At 49.5% G+C, this 26935-nt stretch overlaps 1 protein-coding gene across 1 annotated transcript in view; it reads right to left on the bottom strand.

The window, feature by feature from the left end:
- LOC147101935 (uncharacterized) overlaps positions 1–26935 on the bottom strand; it is a 259966-nt gene that overhangs the window by 131216 nt on the left and 101815 nt on the right. The gene's annotated exons all lie outside the window — the stretch shown is intronic.

The following is a 26935-nucleotide window of genomic DNA, read 5'->3' as shown; positions in this document are numbered from 1 at the left end:
TGATAAAAAAGTCAGGGAACGTCTGTTGAGAGAAACCGAACTAAATTTGGGAAATGCGGTGAAAATATGCCAAGCCAGCGAGCTAGCTTGAAAGCACGCGAAGACTTTCAGTGAAATCAATAATGATGCGATTGCAATGAGTGATAATGCTGCTGTCGGTGCTGTGTCCTACAAGGGGAAGAAACGTGGACAGAACAGAAATGAAAAGCAATCGGAGGATGAAATTTTTAATTGTAAACGCTGTGGTTACAAACACCAGTTAAGACAATGCCCAGCGTTTGAAAAAAATGTGCACAAAGTGTAATGGAAAGAATCACTTTGCCAAACAATGCTTTTCAAAAGTAAAAACAACGAAAGGGCAACAAGTTAATGTGATTGAGGACACTGATTTAAGTGAGACATTTTTTGTAGGAATGGTGTCATGTGACGATATCAAAAAAGATACAGAAAATGTGCAGCCCTCAGAAATGGACAATGCTGAACATAAAGTCAATGCAGTAAAAGTGGACAAATGGATGATCCCACTGCAGGTAAATGGAGCATTAGTTACATTGAAACTGGACACTGGGGCAAAAGCAAACTTAATCAGTATGAGTGACATAAAAAATATGAAAGAAAAGCCCAAAATACAGAAAAAGTCAGTACTACTGAAGAGCTATAATGGACAGAAAATAGATAGCTTAGGTGTATGCAGACTCAAAGTGACAGTCAAAGATAAAGTGCATCATCTCATGTTTTCTGTTGTGGCTGAAAGACTTGATTCGATACTAGGTGACAAAGCTTGTGAAGACTTAGAACTGGTCAAGAGAGTCTACCGTATAAACTGTGCCATAAGCAGACCAGATGACTCAGGTGATGAAGCAGAGAGCCCATCAAGGATGAAAAGGCCAAAGGGTATCCATGTCTTCAAAAAGCCTAGTTTCTCCAAGAAGAAAGAAAAAGACTTTAAGGTCAAAGAGAAGCCAAAGGAAGAAAAGCACAAAGAGGAAAAACACAAGGAGAAAAAGTCCAAAGATATAACCGCAGCAGATGTTGTTAAGCAGTGGAAAGAGAAAAAGAAGAAGCCTGCACCAGAGCAGGAAGCAGTTCCGGTGGATACTCCTTCTTTCCTCAGGCCAATCTTTGGTGTTCCATTAGCCGAGGCTGCTGAGTGGACTATGCTGTATGATGGGATCCAGCTGCCAGCAGTTTTTCGAGAGTGCATTGACTACATTGAGAGTTATGGCATGAAGAGTGAAGGAAACACTGAAACCCTCTCCAAGCAAAGATCGCAAGGAGACCTCGATCTATACAAGAGCAGATTGATGACAATGCCGCAATTGCATCTTGTCATTCACCACCAGAACAATCTCATGAAGACACATCAGACTTACCCGTGTTGAGAAGATCCACACGTGAAGTAAAAGGGCCTGATAGACTTAATCTTTGAGTACAATGTAAAGCTTTGAAAATGTGTTGACTGTTTTGAAAATATTTATGTTTATAGAGCACTAACAAAAGTGTTACTGATATTATCTTTATTGTTTTCTTGAAAGTTGATTATATTGATTTTGTTAAACCTCAAAGAAAAGGGGATGTAATGATCAATACCATGTCATTCTATAGTGGACACTAGGTGGAGCCGTAGAGCTGTATATAGCTGTATGTATAAGACTACACTACCCAGCTGTATATATATTAAGACTACATTACCCATGAGGCTAGGCTACCCACAAGGCAACAGTCAAGATGGCAGCCTGCACACAGGAGCACACATGCTGCATCTCTACAGATACTGTACCTAGAGAACGTGTACTGAATAAATGACTAGCTAGAAGCTCGCTGTGTTCATAATAAGAATGCCTAGTTATTAATGAACATAACAACCATCACTCTGGGGAGGGGTGTCACGTGGCACTGTGGAGGATTGGGATGGAGGAAGTGCTGTGTCACTTTCTCTCCCACGCTGTGCTGGCAAATGGCCTAATTGCAGCGGATTTCACTCCAGATCCGGGCTTCACTTCCCATTTTTTCTTCGTGTTTTTTGGAGAAAACAAAACCAATTAACCCAGAAACTAATCTGAAGATTAAACCTGAGCAGAATTCTACACTTTGGAAAATGTAGCAATCATCTTGTGTTGTGAGAATCTTGTCCCTTCCATGAGTTTCAACATCGCCCAGTTAAACTGAGTGAAGCCATGACGGGTAAAGTGATACACAGCTGAAGGCCCAGCTTCCAACCCGGTGTGTACTCAGGGCTGGCCTGGGGCACCAGCCCACTGAGATCAGCGCCGTGTACCCCAGTGAGATCACTGCCCTGTACCCCAGTGAGATCAGTGCCATATACCCCAGTGAGATCAATGCCCTGTACCCCAGTGAGAGTCAGTGCCATATACCCCAGTGAGAGTCAGTGCCCTGTACCCCACTGAGAGTCAGTGCCCTGTAGCCCAGTGAGATCAGTGTCCTGTACCCCACTGAGATCACTGCCCTGTACCCCAGTGAGAGTCAGTGCCCTGTACCCCAGTGAGAGTCAGTGCCATATACCCCAGTGAGAGTCAGTGCCCTGTACCCCACTGAGAGTCAGTGCCCTGTAGCCCAGTGAGATCAGTGTCCTGTACCCCAGTGAGATCAATACCCTGTACCCCAGTGAGAGTCAGTGCCCTGTACCCCAGTGAGATCAGTGCCCTCTACCCCAGTGAGAGTCAGTGCCCTGTACCCCAGTGAGATCAGTGCCCTCTACCCCAGTGAGAGTCAGTGCCCTGTACCCCAGTGAGAGTCAGTGCCCTGTACCCCAGTGAGAGTCAGTGCCCTGTACCCCACTGAGATCAGCGCCCTGTACCCCAGTGAGATCAGTGCCCTCTACCCCAGTGAGAGTCAGTGCCCTGTACCCCAGTGAGGGTCAGTGCCCTGTACCCCAGTGAGAGTCAGTGCCCTGTACCCCAGTGAGATCAGTGCCCTGTACCCCAGTGAGAGTCAGTGCCCTGTAGCCCACTGAGATCAGCGCCCTGTACCCCAGTGAGAGTCAGTGCCCTGTACCCCAGTGAGATCAGTGCCCTGTACCCCAGTGAGGGACAGTGCCCTGTACCCCAGTGAGATCAGTGCCCTGCACCCCAGTGAGATCAGTGCCCTGTACCCCAGTGAGAGTCAGTGCCCTGTACCCCAGTGAGATCAGTGCCCTGTACCCCAGTGAGAGTCAGCGCCCTGTACCCCAGTGAGATCAGTGCCCTGTACCCCAGTGAGATCAGTGCCCTGTACCCCAGTGAGATCAGCGCCCTGTACCCCAGTGAGATCAGTGCCCTGTACCCCAGTGAGAGTCAGTGCCATATACCCCAGTGAGATCAGTGCCCTGTACCCCAGTGAGATCAGTGACATATACCCCAGTGAGAGTCAGTGCCCTGTACCCAGGTGAGATCAGTGCCATATACCCCAGTGAGATCAGTGCCCTGTACCCCAGTGAGAGTCAGTGCCATATACCCCAGTGAGAGTCAGTGCCCTGTACCCAGCTGAGATCAGTGCCATATACCCCAGTGAGATCAGTGCCCTGTACCCCAGTGAGATCAGTGCCCTGTACCCCAGTGAGATCAGTGCCCTGTACCCCAGTGAGAGTCAGTGCCATATACCCCAGTGAGATCAGTGCCCTGTACCCCAGTGAGAGTCAGTGCCATATACCCCAGTGAGATCAGTGCCCTGTACCCCAGTGAGATCAGTGCCCTGTACCCCAGTGAGGGTCAGTGCCATATACCCCAGTGAGATCAGTGCCCTGTACCCCAGTGAGATCAGTGCCCTGTACCCCAGTGAGGGTCAGTGCCATATACCCCAGTGAGATCAGTGCCCTGTACCCCAGTGAGATCAGTGCCCTGTACCCCAGTGAGATCAGTGCCCTGTACCCCAGTGAGGGTCAGTGCCCTGTAGCCCAGTGAGGGTCAGTGCCCTGTACCCCAGTGAGAGTCAGTGCCCTGTACCCCAGTGAGAGTCAGTGCCCTGTACCCCAGTGAGATCACTGCCCTGTACCCCAGTGAGAGTCAGTGCCCTGTACCCCAGTGAGAGTCAGTGCCCCGTGCCCTCAACTAAGGCTGGTGTGACACTGTCAGGGTCAATGAGAATGAGGTTCACACACACGATCGGTCAGAGTGAGATTCACACACATGATCGGTGAGAGTGAGATTCACACACACGATCGGTGAGAGTGAGATTCACACACACGATCGGTCAGAGTGAGATTCACACACAGGATCGGTCAGAGTGAGATTCACACACATGATCGGTGAGAATGTGTTCGGTTACTGTCAGCTCACTGTGTTCTCAGTGACAGGAAGCTGTGTGACTATCAGAGAGGAAGCGTAGCCATCAGCACCTGCAAGCTGGAAGCTGCCAGGAGCCTGCTCTCCAGCTGCTACTCACAGCGGTCATGTTTACTTATCACCTTCCTCTACACTCAATCAGCAGCCACTGCTTACCGGACACAAGACCAAAGTTCCGAAATACATCGGATTAAATATGGCTTAAAAAAATACTCGGGCAGGAACAGAGCCAAGATTCACACAAGAAAAAAGACAAGTTGGATCATGATGTGACCAAGGCTCTGAGAGACTCTTAACTCCACAGTGGGAGTGTGGGGTTGGATGAGGGGAGTGTAGCGGTGTTATAAATATTGGGTCACTCCTGGCTATTCTCCGGAGTTTGCCTCACTAGTCTCTCCCACATGTTGACCCATGTCCCTCACAATCAGGAGTTTATCTTCGCTACCCATTATCGAGATGCTGATAGTGTCATGTTGAGACGCCCCCTGGTTACATAGACTGGTTATCGTAACTCTCTGTACATGGACTTCTCCAATGATGGAACAGGCGGACTGATTAACTTCAGTGAGGTGAGGTCAGTTACGAATTGTTAAATCTTAGTCAGTAAGTCAATGTACAGTTACAGCAAATTGTACCTTAAAACAAATGGACTTCAGTCCCTCCTCATATATCGGAACATTATAAACTGCGCTACCCTGTCCCCGTTAGCGGTCTAGGTAACACTTGGTTTTGGTCAGCTCCATCTCTTCATCGCTGGGCCTAGTGCGCTCACTTCTAAACTAGACTGGACGAGGCCGTACCAGCTTCTCACAACAGGTCTCACCAACTGACCATGAACATATGCGGACTCTCTGGACAGGGAGCTTGGGTGTTTGACCCTCACTCCTACCTGGTATAGAATAGACCACTGAATGGTCAATTAGGTGAGTGACTGAAGGGCAGCTGCCACCCATGTGACCATTGCCCGGTACGAGGCAGCGCCTTTCGGAGACGAGGGGTGAATGGGGCGGGCTGGGGGAGAAGGGATATGTTTGCAGCACAATTTATCAATCTGTAACTGGCACTTTAAAAAATAAAAAATCATTTAGATGGAAAATAGGAAATGAGCACAGTGATGAGCTGAGCACTTTAAAGGGTTCAGTCAAGCCCTGAGTTCCAGTGACATCAAGTATGATGTCGCCAGAGAAAAGAAACATCCTGGAGATAGTCTGGTTAGATAGCTGGGACTGAGGAGTCAGCACCGGAGGCAGTGGCTGGCTCTACACTTCTCACTTGGAATTCGGCACCGAATCACACCGTTACCCTGGCACAGACCCTCACCGTGACCCCGCCACCGACTCTCACTGTGACCCCGCCACCGACTCTCACCGTGACCCCGCCACCGACTCACCGTTACCCTGGCACAGACCCTCACCGTGACCCCGCCACCGACTCGCACCGTCTCGCACCGTGACCCCGGCACCGACTCTCACCGCGACCCCGGCACCGACTCGGGGGGAACACTCCTGCTTGGCGATTGTTGCACAGTGTCCGTTCATCCGTTGTCGCAGTGCCTGCATGGTCTTGCCGATGTACCATGCTCCGGGGCATCCTTTCCTGCAACGTATGAGGTAGACAACGTTGGCCGAGTCACATGAGTATGTACCATGTACCTGGTGGGTGGTGTCCTCACGTGTGATGATGGTATCTGTGTTGATGATCTGGCATGTCTTGCAGAGGTTGCCGTGGCAGGGTTGTGTGGTGTCATGGTTGCTATTCTCCTGAAAGCTGGGTAATTTGCTGCGAACGATGGTCCGTTTGAGGTTAGGTGGCTGTTTGAAGGCAAGTAGTGGAGGCATGGGGATGGCCTTAGCGAGGTGTCCATCGTCATCGATGACATGTTGAAGGCTGCGAAGAACATGACGTAGTTTCTCCGCTCCGGGGAAGTACTGGACGACGAAGGGTACTCTGTTGGTTGTGTCCCGTGTTTGTCTTCTGAGGAGGTCTTAGCGATTTTTTTGCTGTGGCCCGTCGGAACTGTCGATCGATGATTTGAGCGTCATATCCCGTTCTTATGAGGGCGTCTTTCAGCGTTTGTAGGTGTCCATCACGTTCCTCCTCGTCTGAGCAGATCCTGTGTATTCGCAGGGCTTGTCCATAGGGGATGGCTTCTTTAACGTGGTTAGTGTGGCAGCTGGAGAAGTGGAGCATCCTGAGGTTGTCCGTGGGCTTGCGGTAGAGTGAAGTGCTGAGGTGTCCGTCTTTGATGGAGATTCGTGTGTCCAAGAATGAAACCGATTCTGAGGAGTAGTCCATGGTGAGTTTGATGGTGGGATGGAACTTGTTGATGTTATCATGTAGCCTTTTCAGTGCTTCTTCGCCGTGGGTCCATAGGAAGAAAATGTCGTTGATGTAGCTGGTGTATAGCGTTGGTTGGAGGTCCTGTGCAGCGAAGAAGTCTTGCTCGAACTTGTGCATGAAGATGTTGGCGTATTGGGGTGCGAATTTGGTCCCCATGGCTGTTCCGTGTGTTTGGGTAAAGAACTGGTTGTCGAAGGTGAAGACATTGTGGTCAAGGATGAAGCGGATGAGTTGTAGGATGGCGTCTGGAAATTGGCTGTTGTTGGTGTTGAGTACTGAGGCTGTCGCAGCGATGCCGTCATCGTGGGGGATACTGGTGTAGAGTGCCAAGACGTCCATCGTGGCGAGGAGTGTTCCTGGTTCAACTGGTCCGTGGGTGCTGAGTTTCTGTAAGAAGTCTGTAGTGTCGCGACAGGAGCTGGGGGTTCCCTGTACGATGGGTTTCAGGATGCCCTCGACGTATCCAGAGAGGTTCTCACACAGGGTTCCGTTGCCTGATACGATAGGATGTCCGGGTGTGTTGGCTTTGTGTATCTTTGGGAGGCAGTAGAAGTCTCCCACGCGGGGAGTACGTGGGATGAGAGCGCGTAGGATGCTTTGAAGGTCTGGATCAGTCTGTTGAGTTGGCGGGTGTGTTCTTTGGTCGGATCTGCGGGTAACTGTCTGTAGTGTTCCTGGTTGTCCAGTTGTCGGTATGCTTCTTTGCAATAGTCCGTTCTGTTCTGTATGACGATGGCTCCTCCTTTGTCTGCTGGTTTGATGACGATGTTGCGGTTGGTCTTGAGAGCGTGGATGGCATTGCGTTGTGCTCGGGTGACATTCTGGACTGTCTTGTGAGTGTGGCTGATGAATCTGGCGTTGATGAATCTCCTGACAGCTTGAGCATACATGTCAAGCTTAGGGCAGCGACCCTCCAGAGGGGTCCAATTTGACTCTTTCTTCTCCGGTTGCTGCACGGCAGGAGGGTTCCCTCCCAGTCGGGGAACACTTCAGCAGTCAAGGACATTCAGCCTCCGATCTTCGGGTAAGCATTCTCCAAGGTGGCCTTCGAGACAGACGACAACGCAAAATCGTAGAGCAGAAACTGATAGCCAAGTTCCGCACTCATGAGGACGGCCTCAACCGGGATCTTGGGTTCATGTCACGCTACATGTAACCCCACCTGACGTAGGGTCATCCAGACTCGAGTCGTCGTTGGCTTGTTCTCTCTACACAGATGCGGCCAGACCTGCTGTGATTTCCAGCAAAAAAATGTTTTTTTGTCTGTTTTTTGTTTTTCATACAGACCCCAGCATCTGCAACATTTGACCCCTTGTGACCCCACCTCATTGTTCTTTGATGTAATGTTTTCCTGACTGACCTGTTTGGACACCATTCACACCTTTGATTGCTGTGATTATCTCTCTGCCGAGGTGTGATAAATGGCAGTTAGAAAGATTACCTGTAAACACCTGACATTATTCTCTGACTATATAAACTGTGTTTTTATGCATTTCTCCACTTCACCTGACGAAGGAGCAGCGCTCCGAAAGCTTGTGATTTCAAATAAAACTGTTGGACTATAACCTGGTGTTGTGTGACTTCTTACATTTGTCTTCACGGAAAAAGACGCAAAAAACTTCCCGGAAATAGTAGAGAACCAAGAGTCTCGTGATAATGAAGAACTGAAAGAAATTAGTATTAGTAAAAAAGTAGTACTGGTGAAATTAATGGGACTGAAAGCCGATAAATCCCCTGCACCTGATGGCCTGCATCCTAGGGTTTTGAAAGAGTTAGTTACAGAGATAGTGGATGCATTGGTTGTCATTTTCCAAAATTCCATAGATTCTAGAACGGTTCTGGAAGGTAGCAAATGTAACGCCACTATTTAAGGAAAGAGGGAACTACAGACCAGTTAGCCTGACATCAGTAGTCGGGAAAATGCTAGAATCTATTATTCAGGACGTGGTAACAGGGCACTTAGAAAATAATAATAGGATTTATGAAAGGAAAATTGGGTTTGACTAATCTATTAAGAGTTTTTTGAAGTTGTAACGAGCAGAATAGTTTAAGGGGGAACCAGTGGATGTGGTGTATTTGGATTTTCAGAAGGCTTTCGATAAGGTGTCACGGAAGAGGTTATTAAATAAAATTAGGGCTCATGGGATTGGGGGTAATTACTAGCATGGATTGAGGATTGGTTAACGGACAGAAAAGAGAGAGTAGGAATAAACGGGTCATTTTCAGGTTGGCAGGCTGTAACTAGTGGGGTACCACAAGGATCAGTGCTTGGGCCTCAGCTATTCACAATCTATATCAATGATTTGGATGAGGAGACCAAATGTAATCTATCCAAGTTTGCTGATGATACAAAGCTGGGTGGGAATGTAATTTGTGAGGAGGATGCAAGGGGATATAGACAGGCTAAGTGAGTGGGCAAGAACATGGCAAATGGAATATAATGTGCAGAAATGTGAAGTTATCCACTTTGGTAGGAAAAATAGAAAAGCAGAGTATTTTTTAAATGGTGAGAGATTGGGAAATGTTGGTGTTCAGAGGGACCTGGGTGTCCTTGTACATGAATCACTGAAAGTTAACATGCAGGTACAACAAGCAATTGGGTAAGCAAATGGTATGTTGGCCTTTATTACAAGAGGATTGGAGTATGAGTAAAGATGTCTTGCTGCCATTATATAGGGCCCTGGTGAGACCACAGCTGGAGTATTGTGTACAGTTTTGCTCTCCTTGCCTAAGGAAGGATATACTTGCCATAGAGGGGGTGCAACGAAGGTTCACCAGACTGGTTCCTGAGATGGGGGGATTGTCCTATGAGGAGAGATTGAGTAGACTAGGCCTATATTCTCTAGAGTTTAGAAGAATGAGAGGTGATCTCATTGAAACATACAAAATTCTTACAGGCCGTGACAGGGTAGATGCAGGGAGGATGTTTCCCCTGGCTGGGGAGTCTAGAACCAGGGGTCACAGTCTCAGAATAAGGGGTCGGCCATTTAGGACTGAGATGAGGAGGAATTTCTTCACTCAGAGGGTGGTGAATCTTGGAATTCTCTACCCCAGAGGGCTGTGGAGGCTCAGTCATTGGGTATATTCAAGACAGAGATAGACAGATTTTTGAATATTAAGGGAATCAAGGGATATGGGGATAGTGCAGGAAAGTGGAGATGAGGTAGAAGATCAGCCATGATCTTACTGAATGGCGGAGCAGGCTCGAGGGGCCGAATGGCCTCCTCCTGCTCCTATTTCTTATGTTCTTAAAGACATCTATCTGGTCTCCCCTCAGCCTTCCCTTTTCTAAAGAACCCCAGCCTGTTCAGTCTTCCCTGATAAATTGAACCCTCTCAGTTCTGGTATCATCCTTGTAAATCTTTTTTGAACTTTCTCCAGTGCCTCTATATCCTTTTTATAATATGGAGACCAGATCTCTGCACAGTGCTCCAAGTGTGGTCTAACCAAGATATATGGAGACCAGATCTCTGCACAGTGCTCCAAGTGTGGTCCAACCAAGATTCTATATATGTTTAACATAACTGCTCAACTTTGACCTGAGAACACACAACTAACATGCTTTTGGGTAGTTTCAATCTTAGGAATGCACTGCAGCAACTCGCCAAGGCTTCTTCGGCAGCACCTCCCAAACCCGCGACCTCAACCACCTAGAAGGACAAGGGCAGCAGACGCACGGGAACACCAACTCCAAGATCCCCTCCAAGTCACACACCATCCTGACTTGGAAGTCTCTCTCTCTCTTTCTCTCTCTTAGGCAGTCCCTCGGAACCGAGGATGACTTGCTTCCACATTAAAAATGAGTTCGCAGGTGACTGCTGAGTCCAGTGCGGGACCTACAGTCTCTGTCACAGGTGGGGCAGACGGTGGTTGAAGGGGCGGGTGGGTGGGGTGCTTGGGTTGACGTGCGCTCCTTGCGCTGCCTGCGCTTGGCTTCCGCTTGCTCCCAGCGAAGAGACTCGAGGTGTTTGGCGCCTTCCCGGATGCTTCTCCTCCACTTTGTGCGGTCTTGGGCCAGGGATTCCCAGGTGTTGGTGGGGATGTTACACTTTTTCAAGGAGGTTTTGAGGGTGGAAGTATATCGCCGTTCCTTCATCGTCGCTGGGTCAAAATCCTGGACCTCCCTCCCTAACAGCACCGTGGGAGTACCTTCACCACACAGACTGCAGCGGTTCAAGGCGGCGGCTCACCACCACCTTCTCAAGGGCAACTAGGGATGGGCAATAAATGCTGGCCTTGCCAGCGACGCCCAAATCCCATGAACGAATAAAAAAAAAGAACCCACTCTATATTTGTTCTCCATTCCTTCCTCTGGGATTTGTTAAAGGTATAGGGGTAAAAATTTTAGTGCCCCGAAAAAGTTAGCGCCCCCGTGGCCAATTTTCCCAGGTAGTGCCCTGAGGGGGAGGAGAAGGCGCTGCAAGCCAATATCGCGGCACTACGTGCCACAGCGCCACGCATTGCAGCACATCGCGCCGCGGTACTACAGGCCTTCCTCCCCACCAGGGATCGGGAGTGCCAGCCAATGGGCTCACAGAGAGCAGCCAGCACCCCGCAGCGGGGGGGTCTTCACGGGATCCAGGGACAGCAATGGGGGCAGGTGCTGGCAGGCAGCCAGCAACAAAAATGGCTGCCCGCCACCTCCCCTTTAACAAGCGCCACCCCAGCCGCAGGTAGGCCCCCCCTGACCTAAGTCGGGGGGCGCCACCCAATATTACAGCCGGGGCGCTGCGCATGGCGATGACGTCATCGCCGGCGGTGCAGCGCTGCACCGCCGCTAACCTCTTGCTGAATTTCGTGGGAGGCGTTAGCGGCTCCTCGTTAGCGCTAACAGGAGGTGCAAATCAACTGAATTTAGCCCCCATAGTGCCTAACTCCCCGGTCACTGATTTTAAGGGATGCTAATTATTTTGGTTCCAGTGAGACTTTATTCCAAATGTTACTTTTGTCGTTTTTATTTCATTTCAGCCGTGGCTCGTGGCAGCACTCTCGCCTCGGAGTCAGAAGGTCATGGCTTTAAGTCCCACTCTAAAGACTGGAGCACCTAATCCAGGCTGACCTCCAGTGCAATACTGAGGGAGTACTGCACTGTCAGAGGTGCCAACTTTAGGATGCAAGGGATCTCATGGCACTATTTGAAGAGGAGCAGGGGAGTTCCCCCCGGTGTCTTGGTCAATATTTATCCCTCAACCATCACTAAAAAACAGATTATCTGGTCATTTGTGGGATCTTGCCATGTACAGATTGGCTGCCAAGCTGGTTGTGAAAAGTGATATATAAATGTAAATTCTGTCTTCTTCACAAATTAAACTTTCGGCATAATCAAACAGTGAAACGATCAGTCCCTCATCAGGCTCTTCGACCATGGAACCCATCACAGTTGGGCCCAATTCTGACAGTCACAATGCCTTGAATGCTGGGATCACTGGCTAGCAGGAACCCTGGTGATTGTTTCCTCTCTTTAGCCCAGGGCACTAAGGCTGATTATAGCCCAAGTTAAGATCCAATAAGTCAGCAGAGACCAGAGAGTGAGCCTGGGCCCTCTGTCTGGATGGTTCAGTTACTGGCTTTAGCTGCTATTGGTGAGGCCTCACGTTAAATGCTTCCATTTATATTTAACTTGGCCTGGCATTGACCATTTTCCCATAAACTCCCTGCTGCAGCCAACAGTTCCTTTAAAAACAGCTTAGAGCTGCGCTATTGAATGGTGAGCGGTTTCATTGGCTGATATTGTAATTGAGCTACTGTCAACATATAGAGAGCCCACACACACGCACACACAGACAGACCGTGAGAAACTCTGCTCAGCTCAGTGCCAGCAGCGCAGCTCACTTACTGCACCTCACACGCTACACCTGCAATAGTCCCCAGGCAGCCTGAAGAATGTGCCCATCACCACAATGGAACGCTCACTGACTCAAACAGGCAGGACTGAGCTCAGAGCGCCCGAGGCAAAGCTCGTGCCACCAGTTGACAAAGATTGCTGCACCGAGATATCTGTGAATGTAAGTGTGTAAATTAGCCACGAGAACAAGCTGCCACCCATCCACCCACCCCCATGGCATTGCTCACAGAGAGCCTGGGGCCAAGAGCACAGGGAAACCGGTGTGGGGGGCGGGGACATCCAAGGGTGGAAACCGAGGGGGGAAACTGAGTGAGGGGGGAACCGAGGGAGGGGGAAACCGAGGGAGCGGGGAACTGAGTGAGCGGGAAACTGAGTGAGGGGGTAACCGAGGGGGGAAACTGAGTGAGGGGGAAACTGAGTGAGGGGGGAACCGAGGGAAGGGGAAACCGAGGGAGCGGGAAACTGAATGAGGGGGTAACCGAGGGGGGAAACTGAGTGAGGGGGGAACCGAGGGAGGGGGAAACCGAGGGAGCGGGGAACTGAGTGAGCGGGAAACTGAGTGAGGGGGTAACCGAGGGGGGAAACTGAGTGAGGGGGAAACTGAGTGAGGGAGGAACTGAGGGAAGGGGAAACCGAGGGAGCGGGAAACTGAGTGAGGGGGGAACAGAGGGGGGAAACTGAGTGAGGGGGGAACCGAGGGGGGAAACTGAGTGAGGGGGAAACCGAGGGAGCGGGAAACTGAGTGAGGGGGGAACCGAGGGAGGGGGAAACCGAGGGAGCGGGGAACTGAGTGAGCGGGAAACTGAGTGAGGGGGTAACCGAGGGGGGAAACTGAGTGAGGGGGAAACTGAGTGAGGGGGAAACTGAGTGAGGGGGGAACCGAGGGAAGGGGAAACCGAGGGAGCGGGAAACTGAGTGAGGGGGTAACCGAGGGGGGAAATTGAGTGAGGGGGGAACTGAGGGGGGAAACTGAGTGAGGGGGGAACAGAGGGGGGAAACTGAGTGAGGGGGGAACCGAGGGGGGAAACTGAGTGAGGGGGAAACCGAGGGAGCGGGAAACTGAGTGAGGGGGTAACTGAGGGAAGGGGGAACAGAGGGGGGAAACTGAGTGAGGGGGAAACTGAGGGAGCAGGAAACTGAGGGAGGGGGAAACTGAGTGAGGGGTTAACTGAGGGAGGGGGGAGCAGAGGCGGGAAACTGAGGGAGGGGGAACAGAGGGGGGGAAACTGAGTGAGGGGGAAACCGAGGGAGCAGGAAACTGAGGGAGGGGGAAACTGAGGGGGGAACCTGAGGGAAGGGGGAAACCGAGGGAGGGGGGGAAACCGAGGGAGGGGGGGAAACCGAGGGAGGGGGGGAAACCGAGGGAGGGGGGGAAACCGAGGGAGGGGGGGAAACCGAGGGAGCGGGACCACCGAGGGAGCGGGACCACCGAGGGAGCGGGACCACCGAGGGAGCGGGACCGAGAGACGGGAAACCTGTAATTCTCTAACCCACTGGTATTTACCTGCAGCGAGAGCCAGAATCCCCCTGCACTGCACAAGCTGTGGTCAGGCTCCCCAGTTGATGCCTCTTTTAATAGGCCTCTCTCTTCATTTCCCTAGTGACAATTTGCAATTGTCTTTGATTCCCCAACCAGAGGAATTAGTCTTTCACTGTTCACTCTATCAAAACCCTTCATTTAAAATGCTTTTTGTTAATTGATTCTCCTTTTAGCCTTCTTGCTCCAGTAGAAACAGTCCCAGTAGCTCATCTCTCCTCAGAACAAGGGTTTCCCAAGCCTTGCATCATCATGGATTCGAAGAGTTTGCCCAGAACTGACCTCGGACTAACTGGTCTGCAGTGACCAGGTTTATCTGTCTCTCTGTTACCTTGGCTGCTCTCCAGCCTCGACTCATCCTAATTTACACCAACAACTTCGGAACTCAATGCACACTGGTTATATTTGCAGATGACTCCACATTAGGAGAGCAGCTGATTCTGAGGGAACAGCTGGAAATACAGAATGAGTTAAGCAAAGCATGTGAGCAGTTGGGTTGACGGGAGATGAGAATGAGTCACAAAATGGACAACACGTAGTCAATGACCATGGATGAAGCTGAAGGAGGTCTTGGGAAGAGGGTGGCAAAACTGTTTATTTTCATGTACCTCTCATTAGTGCATCTTCAACCCCACAGACCGCGCACACTACAATTATTGGAAAGAATTCTGAAGGACAGGATAAATCTTCATTTAGAAAGACATGGATTAATCAAGGATAGTCAGCACGGATTTAGAGTCATAGAGTTATACAGCACGGATAGAGGCCCTTCGGCCCATCGTGTCCGCGCCGGCCATCAAGCCCTGTCTAATCTAATCCCATACTCCAGCATTTGGTCCGTAGCCTTGTATGCTATGGCATTTCAAGTGCTCATCCAAATGCGTCTTGAATGTTGTGAGGGTTCCAGCCTCCACAACCCTTCCAGGCAGTGAGTTCCAGACTCCAACCACCCTCTGGGTGAAAAAGTTCTTTCTCAAATCCCCTCTAAACCTCCCGCCCTTTACCTTGAATCTGTGCCCCCTAGTTATTGACCCTTCTACTAAGGGAAAAAGCTCCTCAGCATCCATCCTATCTATGCCCCTCATAATTTTGTACACCTCAATCATGTCCCCCCTCAGCCTCCTCTGCTCCAAGGAAAACAAACCCAATCTGCCCAGTCTCTCTTCATAGCTGAAGCGCTCCAGCCCTGGTAGCATCCTGGTGAATCTCCTCTGCACCCTCTCCAAAGCTATCACATCCTTCCTGTAGTGTGGCGACCAGAACTGCACACAGTATTCCAGCTGTGGCCTAACCAGTGTTTTATACAGCTCCATCATAACCTCCTTGCTCTTATATTCTATGCCTTGGCTAATGAAGGCAAGTATCCCATACGCCTTTTTTACCACCTTATCCACCTGTTCCGCCGCCTTCAGGGATCTGTGTACTTGCACACCCAGATCCCTCTGACCCTCCGTCTTGCCTAGGGTCTTTCCATTCATTGTGTATTCCCTTGCCTTGTTAGTCCCCCCAAAGTGCATCACCTCGCACTTTTCCGGGTTAAATTCCATTTGCCACTGTTCCGCCCATCTGACCAACCCATCTATATCGTCCTGCAGACTGAGACTACCCTCCTCGCTATTTACCACCCTACCAATTTTTGTATCATCCGCGAACTTACTGATCATACCTTTTACATTCATATCCAAGTCATTAATATAGACCACAAACAGCAAGGGACCCAGCACCGATCCCTGTGGTACCCCACTGGCCACAGGCTTCCAGTCACAAAAACAACCTTCGACCATCACCCTCTGCCTTCTGCCACTAAGCCAGTTTTGTATCCAACGTGCCAAGGCACCCTGGATTCCATGGGCTCTTACCTTCTTGACCAGTCTCCTGTGCGGGACTTTATCGAAGGCCTTACTGAAATCCATGTATACCACATCCACTGCGTTACCCTCATCCACACACCTAGTCACCCCCTCAAAAAATTCAATCAAATTAGTCAGACATGATCTTCCCTTGACAAAGCCATGTTGACTATCCCTGATTAATCCTTGCCTCTCCAAGTGGAGACTGATTTTGTCCCTCAGAATTTTTTCCAATAATTTTCCCACCACTGATGTTAGGCTCACTGGCCTGTAGTTCCCCGGTTTTTCCCTACTCCCCTTCTTGAATAATGGAACTACATTAGCGGTTCTCCAGTCCTCTGGCACATCCCCTGTGGCCAGAGAGGTTCTGAATATGTGTGTTAGAGCCCCCGCAATCTCTTCCTTTGCCTCACACAGCAACCTGGGATACATTTCGTCCGGGCCTGGGGATTTATCCATTTTTAGGCCTGCTAAAACCGCCATTTGTTAAGGGAAGGTCGTTTCTGACAAACTTGATTGAATTTTTTGAGGAGGTAACAAGGAGGGTAGATGAGGGTAGTGCATTTGATGTAGTGTATATGGACTTTAGCAAGGCTTTTGATAAGGTTCCACATGGCAGGCCGGTCATGAAATTAAAAGCCCATGGGATCCAGGGCAAAGTGTCAAGTTGGATTCAAAACTGGCTCGGAGACAGGAAGCAGAGGGCAATGGTTGATGGGTGTTTTTGTGACTGGAAGGCTGTTTCCAGTGGGGTTCCGCAGGGCTCAGTACTGGGTCCCTTGCTTTTTGTGGTATATATCAACGATCAAGACTTGAATATAGGGGTATGATTAAGAAGTTTGCAGATGATACTAAAATCGGCTGTGTGGTTGATACTGAAGAAGGCAGCACGGTGGCATAGTGGTTAGCACTGTTGCCTCACAGCGCCAGGGACCCGGGTTCGAATCCGGCCTCGGGCGACTGTCTGTGTGGAGTTTGCACATTCTCCCCGTGTTTGCGTGGGTTTCCTCCGGGTGCTCCGGTTTCCTCCCACAGTCCAAAGATGTGCGGGTTAGGTTGATTGGCTATCATAAATTGACCCTTAGTGTTAGGGGGATTAAATATGTGGGGTTACAGGGATAGGGTGGAATATGTGTTGGTGTAGGGGTTACGGGGATCGGGTGGGATATGTGTCGGTGCAGGCTCGATGGGCCGAAATGGCCTCTATCTGCACTGTGGCGTTTCTGTGATTCTGTGAAGGAAGCTGTAGACTGCAGGAAGATATCAATAAATTGGTCAGGTGGGCAGAACAGTGGCAAATGGAATTCAATCCGGAGAAGTGTGAGGTAATGCATTTGGGGAGGGCTAACAAGGAAAGGGAATACACATTAAATGGTAGGACACTGAATAGTGTAGAGGAACAAAGGGACCTTGGAATGCATGTCCACAGATCCCTGAAGTTAGCAGGCCAGGTAGATAAGGTGGTTAAGAAGGCATACGGAATGCTTGCCTTTATTAGCCGTGGCATAGAATACAAGAGCAGGGGGGTTATGCTTCAACTGTATAAAACACTAGTTAGGCCTCAGCTAGAGTGCTGCGTGCAGTTCTGGTCACCACATTACGGGAAAGATGTGATTGCACTAGAGAGGGTACAGAGGAGATTTACAAGGATGTTGCTGGGAGTAGAGAATCTTAGCTATGAGGAAAGACTGGATAGGCTGGGTCTGTTTTCCATGGAACAGAGGAGGCTGAGGGGAGACCATATTGAGGTGTATAAAATTACGAGGGGCATAGATAAAGTGGATAGAAAGGACCTATTTCCCTTAGCAGAGGGGTCAAAAACCAGGAAGCACAGATTTAAAGTAATTGGGGGAAGGTTTAGAGGGGATTTGAGGGGAAATGTCTTCACCCAGAGGGTTGTGGGGGTCTGGAACTCACTGCCTGAAAGGGTGGTAGAGGCAGAAACCCTAACCACATTTAGAAAGTACTTGGATGTGCACTTGGGATGCTGTAACCTGCAGGGCTATGGACCGAGAGCTGGGAAGTGGGATTAGGCTGGATAGCTCTTTGTTGCGATGGGCCGAAATGGCCTCCTTCCGTGCTGTAACTTTCTCTGATTCTATGACCACCAGCACCAGGGAACGTGAGGGTTTCTGACACTTTCCACATCGTCTTGACGCTTTGACACATCTTCCCCCCCCTCCCCCAATTCCAGCTGCTCTTGCCTGCTACCGAGCTCGTGCTCGCATCACCACAACAGCAACTTGTACTTAGAGAGCACCTTTAATGTCCCAAGGTGCTTCGCAGCAGCGAGTATCAGACACAATCTGACACCGAGCCACAATGCAGATATTAGGTCAGGTGATCAAAAGCTTGGTTAAAGAGGTAGGTTTTAAGGAGCGTCATAAAGGAGGAGAGAGAGGTAGAGCAGCGGAGAGGTTTAGGGAAGGAATCCCAGAACTTCGGACCTTGGTAGCTGAAGGCACGGCCGCCAATGGTGGAGCGATTAAAATCAGGGATGCACAAGATGCCAGAACTGGAGAAGCGCAGATATCTCGGGGGGTTGTGGGGCTGGAGGAGATTACACAGCTAGGGAGGGGCAAGGCCATGGAGGGATTTGAAAACAAGGATGAGAATTTTAAAATCGAGGCGCTGCTTAACCGGGAGCCGATGTAGGTCACTGAGCACAGGGGTGATGGGTGAACGGGACTTGGTGCGAGTTAGGTCATGGGCAGCAGAGTTCTGGATGACATCAAGTTTACATAGGGTAGAATGTGGGAGGCCGGCCAGGAGTGCGTTGGAATAGTCAAGTCTCGAGGTAACAAAGGCATGGCTGAGGGTTTCAGCAGCGGATGAGCCGAGGTGGGGTTGGAGTCGGGCAATGCTATGGAATCGCAAATAGGTGGAATATTGCCACTGTACATGTTGACAGTCTCCCCACAACCCCACCAATCCAATTTCACAAGGGCATTCTCCTGTCTGTAGTACAGACCCAGGGAGTCTCCGCTCTCTTGGTACTGGAGAATTCCCACCTCTGGTGTACAGAGACATTCAAACACTTGGAGCAACAGCAGAAGGTAGGAAGTGTTTGATGGCATGTGCTGAGGTCACGCTACGTGCGAGGAGCCTGAAGCCATGGTCTATATAAGCGATAACCTGCGTTTTCAGTCTGGACGTGGAGTGTGGGCCGGCGCTTGGGGCACACAGTATTTTTGGAGACTTTTCACTCAACAATGCAAATCGAATGCTGAACTATCTAAAGAAAGACTTGCATTTATATAGCGCCTTTCACAACCACCGGAGGTCTCAAAGCGCTTTACAGCCAATGAAGTACTTTTGAAGTGGAGTCACTGTTGTAATGTAGGAAACGCAGCAGCCAATTTGCGCACAGCAAGCTCCCACAAACAGCAATGTGATAGCGACCAGATAATCTGTTTTTGTTATGTTGATTGAGGGATAAATGTTGGTCAGGACACCGGGGAGAACTCCCCTGCTCTTCTTCAAAATAGTGCCATGGGATCTTTTACGTCCACCTGAAAGAGCAGACGGGGCCTCGGTTTAACGTCTCCTCCGAAAGACGGCACCTCTGACAGTACAGCACTCCCTCAGCACTTCACTGAAGTGTCAGCCTAGCTTTATGTGCTCGAGTCCCTGGAGTGGGACTTGACCCCATAACCTTCTGACTCAGAGGTGAAAGTGCTAACCACTAAGCCACAGCTGACACATCTAGTCAAAATAGTCGAGGCAGTCATGCCCAAACTGCACTGTGCTCAGTATTACATTGTCAGCACAGCACAGAAACAGGCCATTCGGCCCAACAGATCGATGCCAGGGGTGGTCTGGTCGGATTTCACCCTGTGTACTGCAGCCAGCTTTAGCCACCAAGGTGCAAATTCCGATTCAGAGAAGAGCCCGACACTGATTCCAAGTGTTAAAGGACTTACTGGAGGAACATGGACATTTCGGCCGTGAAAGGAGGTGACTGAGGTACTTGTCCAGGAGTGTGACAAGAGGGTTTGACAAGCCTTCCCTGATTCTGCAGCAGGATTTAATATTGGACGGATTTGAGCTCTTTAGAAAGAGTCGTGGAGAGGAAAGAAAGTGTTTGGCAGGAAAGAGGGAACAAAGGCTTTGGCGAGGAGGAAATGTGGGAGTTCCATTTGAGATGGAAGGAGATAGTAAGGGCAGGAATGTGGCTGAGAGGGGGACAAAGAATAGTCATTGAAGGTCAAAGTTGAGATTTGTTAAACTTGCAGGAAACAAGGAAATTGTTTGTTTGAAGATTTGAAAGAAACAAGATTTTCATTGCCCCACTGAAGTATATGAAGGAGAGAAAGTTGTAGGGATTGGACGATTAACTGCGAGAATTGGAGGCCGGCAACACGGAAGACTTGTAATCTGAAGGAAGTTGATGAATGGAGATTGGACTGGTACAAAACATGGATACGGTTGAATGATAGATGCAGGAGGTCAGAATAGGGTGAGAGAAAGGACAGCACACTGGAAAAGCCTTGAGTCAACATGGATGAGCAATCAATTGCAGTGGAGGTAGAGAGGCAGTTAGATAGCAATAAGTACATAGAATGTACAGCACAGAAACAGGCCATTCGACCCAACTGGTCCATGCTCCACCCCAGCCTCCTCCCACCGTACTTCATCTCACCCTATCAACATATCCTCCTATTCCTTTCTCCCTCGTGTGCTTATCTAGCTAAATACATCGATGCTATTCAGCTTATTACTTGGATTAGATCGCCAGTACCCACATTTCAGCCTCATTTGGATTCGAGATTTGTACCCGAGATGTCACTGGCTCCTTGTGTTGGAAGGACCTGACTGTTGTGTTCAGTTACTGCGGGCAAGCTCCCTTCACTCTGCGGTGTAAACACAAAATGTAGGAACACACCTCATTATTGAAACTGGCAAATGAAACCCTCAGTAATGGGATGAAGACTGTGGGGGCATCACAGCCAAGGCAGAGCCAATGCCTACCAGCTGTTGTTCCCAGCAGGAGTCGCCGCAGAGTTATTAGCAGCGGAAACGCTGCCTAACCCGGGAACATGAAGCTCATTTAATCAAAGTGGTGTGAAACCAGATTTGGCGAGTTCCTTAGTGCACAAGCACAGCGAAGCAGGATCGAGGCGAAAGCATGAAGGCACAAACCTCTCAGAGCCGATCACCAGTACACTGGCATCCAAACAATGCTAATATCTTTGGATCTGGTTTCTCAATGAAGAAAAACACTTTTGTTCGGCAGTAACATCCTCCAGCCCTACAACCCTCCGAGATCTCTGCGCTCCTCCAATTTGGGAATCTTGCGCATCCCCGGTTTTAATTTCTCCACCACTGGCGGACGTGCCTTCAGCTGCCCAGGCTCTAAGCTCTGGAATTCCCACCTTAAACCTCTCCGCCACTCTACCTCTTGTTCCTCCTTTAAGATGCTCCTTAAAACCTACCTCTTTGACAAAACTTTTGTCCACCTGTCCGAATATCTCCTTCTATGGCGCGGTGGCAAATGTTGTTTGATAATCGCTCCTGTGAAGTGCCTTGGGACGATTTACTATGGTAAAGGCGCTATATAAATACAAGTCCCTGTCGTTCTGTGATTAACCAACTGTACTGTGAATAACCAATTGTACTACAGAGTATCTGCTAACCGAGTGCCACAGGAACAGGTGTGAAAGGAACAGATATCTGAAAATCATTCACTTGAAGTAAAGCGAGATTTAGGGAGAGGAGCAGTTGTAGCTGGTAATGCCCACGGCCCTTTCAATGCATCACTGCCATTTCAGAAACAAATTACAGGAAATAACACAAGTAAATACTCAGATCGGCTGACTAGGCACAGACACAGCATCAAAGTCCGCACCTTACTGGGACAACAAACAGCTCCAACCACTTGCCAACATCCACCAGCAATTGCATTTTTAAAATTATTACTTTATGAAAAAATAGAAAACACCTCAGCCACATAATATTATCCCTCCTGCCCCGTGCTCTATTCTCTCTCTCTCTCCTGCCCCGTGCTGTATTCTCTCTCTCCTGCCCCGTGCTGTATTCTCTCTCTCTCCTGCCCCGTGCTGTATTCTCTCCCACCTGCCCCGTGCTCTATTCTCTCTCTCTCCTGCCCCGTGCTGTATTCTCTCTCTCTCCTGCCCCGTGCTGTATTCTCTCTCTCTCCTGCCCCGTGCTCTATTCTCTCTCTCTCCTGCCCCGTGCTGTATTCTCTCTCTCTCCTGCCCCGTGCTCTATTCTCTCTCTCTCCTGCCCCGTGCTGTATTCTCTCTCTCTCCTGCCCCGTGCTCTATTCTCTCTCTCTCCTGCCCCGTGCTCTATTCTCTCTCTCTCCTGCCCCGTGCTCTATTCTCTCTCTCTCCTGCCCCGTGCTCTATTCTCTCTCTCTCCTGCCCCGTGCTCTATTCTCTCTCTCTCCTGCCCCGTGCTCTATTCTCTCTCTCTCCTGCCCCGTGCTCTATTCTCTCTCTCTCCTGCCCCGTGCTGTATTCTCTCTCTCTCCTGCCCCGTGCTCTATTCTCTCTCCCACCTGCCCCGTGCTCTATTCTCTCTCTCTCCTGCCCTGTGCTCTATTCCCTCTCTCTCCTGCCCCGTGCTGTATTCTCTCTCCCACCTGCCCCGTGCTCTATTCTCTCTCTCTCCTGCCCTGTGCTCTATTCCCTCTCTCTCCTGCCCCGTGCTGTATTCTCTCTCCCACCTGCCCCGTGCTCTATTCTCTCTCTCTCCTGCCCCGTGCTCTATTCCCTCTCCTGCCCCGTGCTCTATTCTCTCTCCTGCCCCGTGCTGTATTCTCCCTCCTGCACTCTCTTGTACTTTTCATTCTGCTTCATTTCCAGGCCCAAAACTTAAAACGCCCTGGATCGTCATCAGTAAATCAGGTGATTGATATTTCAGTAAAAGCCCCAAATCTCACATGGTGCCTGGCAGTTTTCAAGGTGCAGGAAGCATTTCCATATGTGACGCACTGGTTATTGTGTCCCTCTCCCCCGTTCTTGAACCTGAGCCATAACAAGCCCAACCTCCAGCGTGACGGAGCCCAGCTTCACAGAGTTCCAATGGACCTGGCATGTGCTGGGAAACAGTCACCACTCTGCACTTCCTGTCCCCAACAAACACAATCCTGGCACCCAGCCACTTACACATCAACACAACCTGAATGGCAACATTATTTCTCAGGCCCACAGCCCCACCCATACACGAAAGGTCAGAATGAACACTTTGCCTGCACTGTAATTATTCTCAGTCTCACTCCCTCTCTGCAAAACTTCAGAATAAATGCGCCATTAATTGGAGATTTATTTGGAATAATGCAGCAGGGCAATGGGAACTGCTCAGAGATGCCCTCAGGGGAGGCGAAGGAGAGATCTCAGGGTTACAGCCTCTGCTCCAATAACGGAAAAGGAATTAGCCTCTGTGCAGTGAGCGTCTGTCCAGTAGTGTCTGATGTGCCTCAATAAATCCGAGACTCGATGTTAGCGAAACAAAACAAGGCTTTTATTGACTTAGAAGGTAACACACAGAGGAGAATGTATCTTCCATCCAGAGGTCTGCCGTACTGGATGTGCTGCAGGCTGGGCCAGCTTACATAGGAGCCAGGTATGGGCGGAGCCCTACACACAGTACAATACAATGGAAATGAAACTGAAACCAACCACAGTCACAGGCAGAGAAATACTGATGAGTGATGAATGGAATATTTCATCACAGTGTCAGTGACCGTGTGACTCTCTCTCTGATTGGTGCAGACCCGCAGGGCACTGGCTGATGATGATCACACACAGCTTTTATTACACGACACGACCGGTACTTTGGGGATATTATGGAATTCTGTGAAAAATACAATTCAGTGGCCTTCTTAATAGTCATCAGGATAAAGAAGCAAGTCATCTATTTACAAAGTACTTCCCCACCTCTCCCACCGCTGGCTCATGCTGAGAGACCCAGCACTCCAGGTGAGTCTCCCCAAACCACGATACACCTGAAGAGTGTGTGACAGGTGTGTGCTGTAGCTGCACAAGTGTGTCGGTGCCCCAGGGGGACACCCTCTGTTGTTCTGTCAATCACCTGTGGGGATGCCATGCTGAGTGTGTACCTGTGTGGGTGCGATCAGTAACACAGGTGAGAGATCACTCCCACTGCCTGCACTTTACAGGATATACCTCCCCGTACATTGTAGGATATACCGCCCCGTACACTGTAGGATATACCGCCCCCTACATTGTAGGATATACCGCCCCGTACACTGTAGGATATACCGCCCCGTACACTGTAGGATATACCGCCCCCTACATTGTAGGATATACCGCCCCGTACACTGTAGGATATACCGCCCCGTACACTGTAGGATATACCGCCCCCTACATTGTAGGATATACCGCCCCGTACACTGTAGGATATACCGCCCCGTACACTGTAGGATATACCGCCCCCTACATTGTAGGATATACCGCCCCGTACACTGTAGGATATACCGCCCCCTACATTGTAGGATATACCGCCCCGTACACTGTAGGATATACCGCCCCGTACACTGTAGGATACACCGCCCCGTACACTGTAGGATATACCGCCCCGTACACTGTAGGATATACCGCCCCGTACACTGTAGGATATACCGCCCCCTACATTGTAGGATATACCGCCCCGTACACTGTAGGATATACCGCCCCGTACACTGTAGGATATACCGCCCCCTACATTGTAGGATATACCGCCCCGTACACTGTAGGATATACCGCCCCGTACATTACAGGATATACCGCCCCGTACATTACAGGAAATACCGTTCCTGTGCTCGAGTGCTAACAATGTGTTCGAGTGCTAACAATGTGTTCGAGTGCTAACAATGTGCTCGAAAGCTAACAATGTGCTCGAGAGCTAACAATGTGTTCGAGAGCTAACAATGTGCTCGAGTGCTAACAATGTGCTCGAGTGCTAACAATGTGCTCGAGAGCTAACAATGTGCTCGAGAGCTAACAATGTGTTCGAGAGCTAACAATGTGCTCGAGAGCTAACAATGTGCTCGAGTGCTAACAATGTGCTCGAGAGCTAACAATGTGTTCGAGTGCTAACAACGTGCTCGAGAGCTAACAACGTGTTCGAGTGCTAACAATGTGTTCGAGAGCTAACAATGTGCTCGAGAGCTAACAATGTGTTCGAGAGCTAACAATGTGTTCGAGAGCTAACAATGTGCTCGAGAGCTAACAATGTGTTCGAGAGCTAACAATGTGTTCGAGAGCTAACAATGTGATCGAGAGCTAACAATGTGCTCGAGAGCTAACAATGTGCTCGAGAGCTAACAATGTGTTCGAGAGCTAACAATGTGCTCGAGTGCTAACAATGTGCTCAACAGCTAACAATGTGTTCGAGAGCTAACAATGTGCTGGAGTGCTAACAATGTGTTCGAGAGCTAACAATGTGCTGGAGTGCTAACAATGTGTTCGAGAGCTAACAATGTGCTCGAGAGCTAACAATGTGCTCGAGTGCTAACAATGTGTTCGAGAGCTAACAATGAGTTCGAGTGCTAACAATGTGCTCGAGAGCTAACAATGTGCTCGAGTGCTAACAATGTGTTCGAGTGCTAACAATGTGCTCGAGAGCTAACAATGTGTTCGAGTGCTAACAATGTGCTCGAGAGCTAACAATGAGTTCAAGTGCTAACAATGTGTTCGAGTGCTAACAATGTGCTCGACAGTTAACAATGTGCTGGAGTGCTAACAATGTGTTCGAGAGCTAACAATGTGTTCGAGAGCTAACAATGTGATCGAGAGCTAACAATGTGCTCGAGTGCTAACAATGTGTTCGAGTGCTAACAATGTGTTCGAGTGCTAACAATGTGCTCGACAGTTAACAATGTGCTGGAGTGCTAACAATGTGTTCGAGAGCTAACAATGTGATCGAGAGCTAACAATGTGTTCGAGAGCTAACAATGTGCTCGAGAGCTAACAATGTGTTCGAGAGCTAACAATGTGATCGAGAGCTAACAATGTGCTCGAGAGCTAACAATGTGCTCGAGAGCTAACAATGTGTTCGAGAGCTAACAATGTGATCGAGAGCTAACAATGTGATCGAGAGCTAACAATGTGATCGAGAGCTAACAATGTGATCGAGAGCTAACAATATGTTCGAGAGCTAACAATGTGATCGAGAGCTAACAATGTGTTCGAGAGCTAACAATGTGATCGAGAGCTAACAATGTGATCGAGAGCTAACAATGTGATCGAGAGCTAACAATGTGTTCGAGAGCTAACAATGTGCTCGAGAGCTAACAATGTGCTCGAGTGCTAACAATGTGTTCGAGAGCTAACAATGTGCTCGAGTGCTAACAATGTGTTCGAGAGCTAACAATGTGTTCGAGAGCTAACAATGTGCTCGAGTGCTAACAATGTGTTCGAGAGCTAACAATGTGCTCGAGAGCTAACAATGTGTTCGAGAGCTAACAATGTGTTCGAGCTAACAATGTGTTCGAGAGCTAACAATGTGCTCGAGAGCTAACAATGTGCTCGAGAGCTAACAATGTGTTCGAGAGCTAACAATGTGTTCGAGAGCTAACAATGTGTTCGAGAGCTAACAATGTGGTCGAGTGCTAACAATGTGCTCGAGAGCTAACAATGTGTTCGAGAGCTAACAATGTGTTCGAGAGCTAACAATGTGCTCGAGAGCTAACAATGTGTTCGAGAGCTAACAATGTGTTCGAGAGCTAACAATGTGCTCGAGAGCTAACAATGTGTTCGAGAGCTAACAATGTGATCGAGAGCTAACAACGTGCTCGAGAGCTAACAACGTGCTCGAGAGCTAACAACGTGCTCGAGAGCTAACAACGTGTTCGAGAGCTAACAACGTGTTCGAGAGCTAACAACGTGTTCGAGAGCTAACAACGTGTTCGAGAGCTAACAATGTGCTCGAGAGCTAACAATGTGCTCGAGTGCTAACAATGTGCTCGAGAGCTAACAATGTGATCGAGTGCTAACAATGTGTTCGAGAGCTAACAATGTGCTCGAGAGCTAACAATGTGTTCGAGAGCTAACAATGTGCTCGAGAGCTAACAATGTGTTCGAGTGCTAACAATGTGCTCGAGTGCTAACAACGT

The sequence above is a fragment of the Somniosus microcephalus genome, chromosome 23, assembly GCF_052327205.1.
Source record: "Somniosus microcephalus isolate GS21.2 chromosome 23, FLI_Smic_1.0, whole genome shotgun sequence".
Lineage (NCBI taxonomy): Eukaryota > Metazoa > Chordata > Chondrichthyes > Squaliformes > Somniosidae > Somniosus > Somniosus microcephalus.
The sequence above is the reverse complement of the archived record's forward strand: the minus strand, read 5'-3'. Positions and strand labels throughout refer to the sequence as shown.